The following is a 9,035-nucleotide window of genomic DNA, read 5'->3' as shown; positions in this document are numbered from 1 at the left end:
GCTGTTCCACAGATTTCAGTGGAATCTCACCAATAGAAGTCAGTTCTTTTCCATAATAATTCTATCATGTGGTCCAAAATTCCCAAATCTCACTGATTCGGTTCCCTGACGGATGATATTCATTTGTTCTTCTGATTGCATGTTCATTTTCTTGGGACCAATAGGGATTTATTCGTTAAATTATGATAGTGCTGATTGGGCCACTATCGCATGGAAAAACTACCACTGAAGTCAATAGGAGTTTCCGTGCGATATAGTGCAGATCAGTGATTTTTAAGTAATTGAGGTTAAGAATGTATTATAGTTCAGATTACAATCAAATGCTTTTCTAGATGTCAATGCTAAACGCAATGCTTTTAATTCATTCTGTCTCTTAATGCACAAGGTGTTAAATCCTCCTGTAGGAAAATACACCGTTGTACTTTCTTAAACCAAACTGGGTTGCACACACCATAACTGTAGCAGGCTTTAGCTGTTAAAAAGCAATGGAGGAAGCCAAAAAGTGACCTGCTCAGTATACTCATTTAAATGTCCAAGTACAGAAACTGAGACTCTGCAGTTTACTTGGGTTCATTGCTAAAGTCTCCAAGCTGCAAAACTGGGATAAAACCAGTGCAAAAGAAAGCAGTGTTTCCCAGATGGTGAGTCGCGACCCGGCACCGGGCCACGAAAGCAAAATGCCGGGTCGCCCAAAAAAACTCTCGAAAACCTAGGTGTTTCGTTCTTAGGTTTTCGTTTTTTCACGAAACTCTAAAATACGAGTAAATAACGTTGAATCGGGACTATTGAATCAATAATTCAATTAATCGAAATGAACGACGTGCTCCGTCCGCGTCTCACCTTGCCGTTTCGGAGTCTCATTGTTCGCGGCAAAGACACACGACTTGCGATCTGGTTGCCAGTTGAAGCTCCGTAGTAGTACATTCAGTCAGTTTCATTGGTTAACATTCTGAGGTGCAGTGACGAGGGAGACTGTAGGATCCGGGTATCGCAAGAACACACAACACCCGGAAGTCACGCAGTCGCGTTGTGGTGTCAGTGTGTCCCAGCGTACGGGACGGATGCTCACTATCCCAAGAACCGAGTCTAGACCCTTGTACAACTGGTTACGCAAACGGAGCTGTGATCTTTTCATTCACTGGACTTCATGTTCTCTGCACGTAAGTTACTGCTTGCATTTTTGTAAGAGTAAATGCTTTTTTATTATAATATATGAAAACAATCATATCTGTTTTATTTTACCTATAGACCAGTATAGGCGATAAAAATTTTAGTGGGTCACGAAGGAGAAGTATAAAAATAACCGGGCCACGGAAAAAAAAGTTTGGGAAACGCTGTATTAAAGGATCAAATCCAATTTCTTTCTATGTATAATTATGTATGTCTTTTTTGTATTTATATAGTGATAGCAACATATGCAGCACTTTACAATGCAGACAGTAGAATAGAGGGGAATATAATACAATGAGTGCATCAAACATGAAGTGCACCATAGGAAAGGGAATCTCTGCTCCAGAGAGTTGACAAATTGACAATCTAATGGGTACTCTATGTTGAAACTCTTACCCCCAGATTCATTAAGCTCTTGTATGGGTTAACTTAGCCTTACAGGTGTGAACTCCCATTCAATCAATGGATACTGACGAATCTGGGGGGTCAAAAGTGTCTGGTCAAGTATATTGGTAAGTGCCTCTGTGTGTGTGGGGAGAACTAGGAATGTGTACAAGCTATTGAAATGCTCCATTCGGAAGTTGTGATTTTAGATTTGACTTGAAGGTGGAGAGAATGTGCTTGGTTTAAACTAAGAGTTCCACCAGTAGGGACAGTGACTTCAAAACGTTTTCAGTCAGAAAGAGTATTTATTTAGTTATTTATAAAATGTTTTACCAGGAAGTAATACATTGAGAGTTACCTCTCGTTTTCAAGTATGTCCTGGGCACAGAGTTAAGACAAATAATGCATGGTTACAAATACAGTTACATAAATGAACAGAACAGAAATGAAAATGTATAGGACTGAAATCACATATAAACCAGTGTCAGCCCTATGCTCAGAGTCTTAGATTTTACCAACTACTTGATGCCTGATTGCTGTATGAATTGCCAATCCTGTACCTGATTGCTTCATTGCCCAACCCCTAAGTAAGTGCTATTTCTTGTCTGTTATTTGTATCATCTTGTGTGTCCTCCTTCTTTAAGGAATAAACTATATTTATTATATCTAAGCTGTGTTCAATTCAACCCAGATATTTTGGTGTGTATTATAACCTATCACTAGCTACCGTGACAGGCTTAGATGGAAGGTGTGGAAAGAAGACAGTAATGAGCACATACTGTATAGGGGGAAATCAAAGCTTAGATGTAGAAGCAACATAAGTGTGTAGAGCCTTGAAGATGAATAGGAGTATTCTGCTGGTTATACGGAATTTGATGGGAAGCCAGGAGAGGGATTTAAGGGGGAGAGGGGCATACACAGTTCTGGGAGTAAGTGAGTATTCTAGCTGCAGTATTTTACATAGACTACAATGGAGAAAGGTGTGAAGCAGGAAGAGCCTTTTAGTAGTACAGCAGGGCCCCGCTTTTCGGCGATCCGCTGATACGGCGGAACCGAGAAGGGGGCCGCCATGTCTCCTCCGAGGCTTTTCCATCGGCGCGCATGTGCAGAACGTAGCTTGTGCGCGCAGAACGTAGGTCCTGCATGCACAAGGGGGGGAAATGCCGGGTTGCGCATGCCCATAGCTGAAAATCGCCGGTTCCGCTTTCCGGCGATTTTCACTATAAGGCGGGCCCTTAGAACGGAACCCGCCGTATGCCCGGGGCCCTGCTGTAGTTTACAATAGTATAAACAGGAGAGAATGAGGGCACGTAGTAGATCAGTGGTTCCCAAATCTCTCCTCAGGGACCTCTCCATTTCTATTGTTTGATTAGTTACATTAGTATATATTTTATTATATTATCTATTAAATGTTATTGTTTAACCAATGTCATTTACCCTTAGATTATACTGATTATGGTAGCAATTACTATTAGAGATATCTTAGGGAATATCCCCTCTTATTTGTTGTGTTTACGTTATTATATCTCAAATGGGAAGCCCCTGACTCACCATTTCATCAATATTCGTTTATCAGTGCTGACTTCTGAGCAGTCTACCTTCAAGGTTTTTTCAATGATTCAACAGTATGGGCATTTGCAATTTGGGTGCATTGACCTGTGAGCAAGCGCACACCATGGTATCTCTAAAACCTGGTGTGATCAGGAGTTCCTGAGGAGCGTTTTGGGAACCACTGGTGTAGACTACCAGCAGTAGAGTGATAGAAGAAAGAGTCGATCGTATCAATAGGTGGTACCAAACATAAAAATTCCTCTAATCCCCTATTCTAAACCTTTCTTTAAAAGAGTAAGGACGATTGTACATTGTTTCCATGTTTATTTTTGAAAGTGTATGATCTGTCAAATTTGGTTTAGTGTATTATGGAAATTGAGTCCTCAGTAGCTAACTGGTGCCAGTTGCTTAGAGGAGTCTCAGCTCAGTTAAATGAAGGAATACACTTGCAGTGTCTGTAAAGAAACGTTTGATAGAATTCTTAGATTTCTGTACATTTAGTCATATGCCATCGTTTTTCAACACAGTAAGACACATATTCAACAGTATACTGTACCGTTCTTCATGGCAGCAAGCACACTGACTACATCTCTATTTTGATGATTTTACAAATTTGGTTCTTGACGTTATTAAATAGAATACATATCTGGTAACCAGGAATTACAAGGTGGTAATTACACCTTGTTCAGGTGAGATAATCATAAACGATGAATCATTATGTGTGATAACCAACATTTTAATTTAAATATACTAACGATTGACAGTGTTTTGCTCGCAGTATAGTTCCCCCATCAGCCCCTCCCCCTCCCCCCCCCCCTCTCTGGGAGATCTTTGCACGGCTATTGCTACGTGTAGTGCTGATTGCCTGTGATGGCACAGGAGATATGAGATGCCGGCAATGTTGTGGGGGAAAGACAGGACAAAACTCTGGGGATTCCTCTGGTTCTTTACTTCTTGGTGACGGCGCCTCCAGACATAGAGGGCTTCAGCATTGCCGAAGGCGGGCCCCGCTATAACAGTCCTTTACTCCCAATACCTCTCTCCACACAGACTGCTGTGGAGCTACAAGTATAAATGAGGATGGTCTTTATTATAGCTGCCACTGCTGGTGTCGTTACAGCGTATGCTCCAGTTGATAAGATAGATAGATCCCTGGCTTCTGGATGGTACTGGCCTGTGGGTAATGGTGAGGCCTCTCTGGATTAGCTTATTGCCTCAGCCCATAAGGGGCTGAGCACATGTCTCTCTCCCAGCCAGGAGGAGATGAGGAAAGCTCCTACCCCATGAAGGGATAGTCTCGAACTCTCTCACACTGTGACTCAAGGTCTCACCCCTAAGGAGCTGAACTTCAATCTATAATTTAGCTACTTCCTTCCTGGGGCTCAAGGAGGGAGGACCCAGTATCTGCACCACAATTGGATATTCACAGATCTCTGTGTCACCACCACTCCAGTCACTCAGGAAGTCAGCACGAGGAGGGGAGAAACCCCATAGGATAGCCTGTCACTGTCTGTATCTTATTAGAATTTACGTGACAGGGAAGGTAGAGAGATAGCTGGACCAGCCATGGCTATATAACATAATTCCTTCATTAATCAACATGTAATCCTCACTGCCCGACTCCTAGGGATTTTACATCTGTGCGCAGTATTTAGCTACTCAGCATAGGTTTTTGTTGTTTCAAACAATATTTATTTCTTTTTTGGATAACATGGGGGAAAGGTGTGGGTACAGAAAAAAAGGATAGGGTGGGGGGAGGGGGTGCAGCCCCCACCATAATCAAATCAATAAACAACAGTAATAATATTTTTAGTATAGTTTTAACAATCTTAATAATTTTAGTCAAAAAGGAGAAAAAATAAAAACAACCAACCACGGTGGGAGTGGCAAGAGGTCCCTTTGGTAATAGTCCTTTTATTTTCCCTGATTCATTGGGTTCATTCATGATTCATTTTTAATTATTATTTTTAGTATTTTCCAAATAGTTTAAATTTGTAAGTCTTGTAGTGACGCTATATCTTCTGGAAAAGCACTTAACCAGGGATTCCACAATTTTTCAAATTTATCCGTAGTATTATTCATAAATTCAGTCAATTTTTTCATTTCTAAAACATGTCGCACCTTCTCTTGAAAAACTTGATATGATATTAATTTGCTTCCATTTGCTCTCCCTACACTCAGAGTGCAATAACATGGCGGCAAACAGGAATGAGATTCCCACACCAGACGTGGCACATCATCACCCACACCTTAGGGGAATAGCTGACCGCATCCCGCCGATAGAGCAAGATGCCAAGATTTTGCTACTGCTCGGCAGGGACATCCTGAGGATGCACAAAATCCGGGAACAGCGCAACGGACCCCACAACACCCCATTTGCTCAAAGATTTGACCTAGGATGGGTGATAGTGGGCAATGTATGCATTGGCAAAGGGCACAAACCAGACTACGTTGATGCCCACAGAACAAATATAACGGAATGTGGACACACATCCCTCTCCAAACTATGTCTTGGCCATATCCAAGTGACAGGAAGGTCTAGCAAGGAAGAGAAACAAGGTCATACCCCTGAGAACCACAAAAACATCTTCACATCAGGGGAATGTGAAAATGGCCTAGGATGTTCAGTAGTCCAGACGACAAAAGATGATGACATGGAAGAAAGGAGTTCCGGCGCCACTGCCCGTGACAAACTTCAAACAATCGGACAATCCGCCTGCGCGCAATGACACATCTCAGACGCATAGCCATTTCTTTCCACCTAACGCTTGGTGGCAAAGCAGCCAGCTGTCACGGCTGGTATCTATGCAAAGGTTGCATACTGTCGACAAAATCACAGAGGCAAAAAAGTTTGTTCTCACACATTCAAAAAGAAACAGTTGCAGAGACTTTGACAAAGAGACATTGTGGAGCACCCAGCCATCCGGACTGGTGCGCCTACTTGGCATCCCTTGCCAAAGGGATCTCGGAGCTAGTGGTACCGGACGGCATCACATTGTTATGTGAACATGGACTTGATACATTGTTATTGTATTTTATATGTTCCACATATATGTTAGACTAGCTGATATACCCGGCGTTGCCCGGGATGTAATTTTGGGGGGGCGGGCGACAGGGTTGGGCTTCCCCCCCCCTTGACAGCTAGGTGGGTGACTCAGTTGACTGAGTGTGTGGGTGACTGTGTGTGTGGATGGGTGACTGAGAGGGTGGGTGGGTCGGTGACTGAGTGGGTGGGTAGGTCGGTGACTGAGTGGGTGGGTGGGTGGGTCAGTGACTGAGTGGGTGGGTGGGTCGGTGGGTGGGTCGGTGACTGAGTGGGTGGGTGACTTTGGGTCGGTTTGACTTTGGGTCGCTGGGTGGGTGGGTGGGTGACTTTGGGTCGCTGGGTGGGTGGGTGACTTTGGGTGGGTGACTTTGAGTCGGTGGGTGGGTAGGTGACTTTGGGTCGCTGGGTGGGTGACTTTGTTTGGGTGGGTGGGTGACTTTGGGTTGCTGGGTGGGTGGGTGACTTTGGGTTGCCTTTACTTTGGGTCGCTGGGTGGGTGGGTCGCTGACTTTGGGTCGCCTTGGGTGACTTTGGGTCGCTGGGTGGGTGACTTTGGGTCGCTGGGTGGGTCACTTTGGGTCACTGGGTGGGTCACTTTGGGTCGCTGGGTGGGTGGATGACTTTGGGTCGCTGGGTGGGTCGCTGAATTGACTTTGGGTCGCTGGGTGGGTGAGTTTGGGTTGCTGGGTGGGTGGGTTACTTTGGGTCGCTGGGTGGGTGACTTTGGGTTGCTGGGTGGGTGGGTTACTTTGGGTTACTGGGTGGGTGACTTTGGGTCGCTGGGTGGGTGGGTGACTTTGGGTCGCTGGGTGGGTGACTTTGTCGGTGGGTGGGTGGGTGACTTTGGGTCGCTGGGTGGGTGGGTGACTTTGGGTCGCTGGGTGGGTCGGTGACTTTGGGTCGCTGGGTGGGTCGGTGACTGGGTGACTTTGGGTCGGTGGGTCGGTGACAGGGGACTTTTTCTGGGTCGGTGACTGGGTGGGTCAGTGACTGGGTTGGGTGGTCGCTGGGTGGGTGGGTGACTTTGGGTCGCTGGGTAGGTGAGTTTGGGTGAGACTGAGTGAGTGGGTGACTGACTGGGTGAGTGGGTGACTGACTGGGTGAGTGGGTGACTGACAGTTGGGAGACGGTGGGTAACTGGGTGACAGTGCATGGGTGGGAGACGATGGGTGACTTACCTTGACCGGGTGGTGTTTCCTGGCGGCAGACGGTTCCCCTCCTGGCACGGATATCACCGTGGCATCAGGCTGGGGCAGGAGGTTGGTTCGGAAGCTGGCGGGGGGGCAAGAGTGGCAGGCTGGGGCAGGAGACCCGCACCACGTGAGGGTGAGTGCAGGAGGCCTGGCCCGCGCTTCCCCTCCGTCCGGGAGCCGGTGCATGTGACGGTGAGTGCAGGAGGCCGGGGGAGTGCAGGAGGGCCGGGCCGCGCTTCCCCTCCGTCCGGGAGCGCACGTGATAGTGAGTGCAGGAGGCCGGTGGAGTGCAGGAGGCCAGAGCCGTGCTTCCCCTCCGTCCGGGAGTGCACGTGATAGTGCGGCTGGGGATGTTGCGGAGCATGCAGGTTTGGGGGAGGTGGGGGAGAGAGTGAGGGGCACCGGGAGAGGGGAGGGCAGTGTGGAAGGTGAGCTGCGGTCCGACTGACGGGGGAGAGTGAGGCCAAGCAAGTGTGTGTGTGTGTGTGTGTGTGTGTGTGACCTTTGGCCCGTCACTCCGCCTCAGGCCAATGAGAGGTGTGCGGGGGCGGGCGGGCAGGCCAAGGGAGCAATCTCATTGGCCTGAGGCGGAGTGACGGGCCAAAGATCCAATGTGATTGCTCCTAGACACAGGACAACCAGACACGCATACAACACTTTCAGAAATATATAGATAGATTGCTCCTAGACACAGGACAACCAGACACGCATACAACACTTTCAGAAATATATAGATAGATATAGTGGTATCTACTGATACCAGACGGGGAGTGTCCTGGAACAGGATTGTTTATTTTCTGTGTACCTTTGCAGCTCTCAGGCTACCAGCTCTCCCTTGTTAAGTTGCATGCTTTTTCCTGCTCTGAAACAACCAGTGCCTGTGCAACATTATTGTTACAAGTGTAGCCCTTTTTGTGAACCCTCCTACACAAAAGAACTACTGGTACCGTATCACACCTGTGTGGCTCCAGGAGATCTGAGCCTCCGCTAGCTGGGAGCCTGGGGAAACCCTTAACGTTACCTGGTGCAGCGCCTCCACTTACCCAGGATCTCCCGTTAGGAAAGATAGCCCTGAGTAAGAAATACCATAACACACGTAGATATAAAACAATAGCTAACACTTTACTTAATAACACATAACACAGTACATAACATCATAACATAACCGGATGCTCTATCCGCATCACCTCAGCCCAATGTCTGGTATTCCCCACCCAGTGTCCTGTGATCCCCCACACCCAATGTCCCGCAATCCTGCGAAAGGTCGTGGGTGACTGCGCAGTCACTATGTTAAGCTAGGGCCCAGTTGGTGCACTTTATAATATTGAAGATACCTTCCGAGCACTCCGATGCTCGGGACCGCAACTCTCTTCTAAAAGGGTCAGACGTCCGTCTGATCCTTTCCAGGTACTCTGCCGGTGGACCCCAACGAGGGTCCCACCGCTCCACGGGAACTGCAACCGATCACGGCAACACCAACCGCATGGGGACAGCAACCGCCGCTATCAGCTTTCTGCCTAACTACTTCTAGAGTGACAGCAACCCTAACCTAGGGCCTGTCCCTGAGGAACCGCAACCGGGGATGGCTTGGGGAAAACTCCTAGGGCCTGTGAACATAACCTGCCCCCCTTCCCCCAGCTACCCAGTCCTAACTGTAACTAACAACTAGCTATTAACTAGCTACTCCCAAA

This window comes from Ascaphus truei, chromosome 1 (genome assembly GCF_040206685.1).
Source record: "Ascaphus truei isolate aAscTru1 chromosome 1, aAscTru1.hap1, whole genome shotgun sequence".
In the NCBI taxonomy this organism is placed as follows: Eukaryota; Metazoa; Chordata; class Amphibia; order Anura; family Ascaphidae; genus Ascaphus; species Ascaphus truei.
This window is presented reverse-complemented; position numbering follows the sequence as displayed.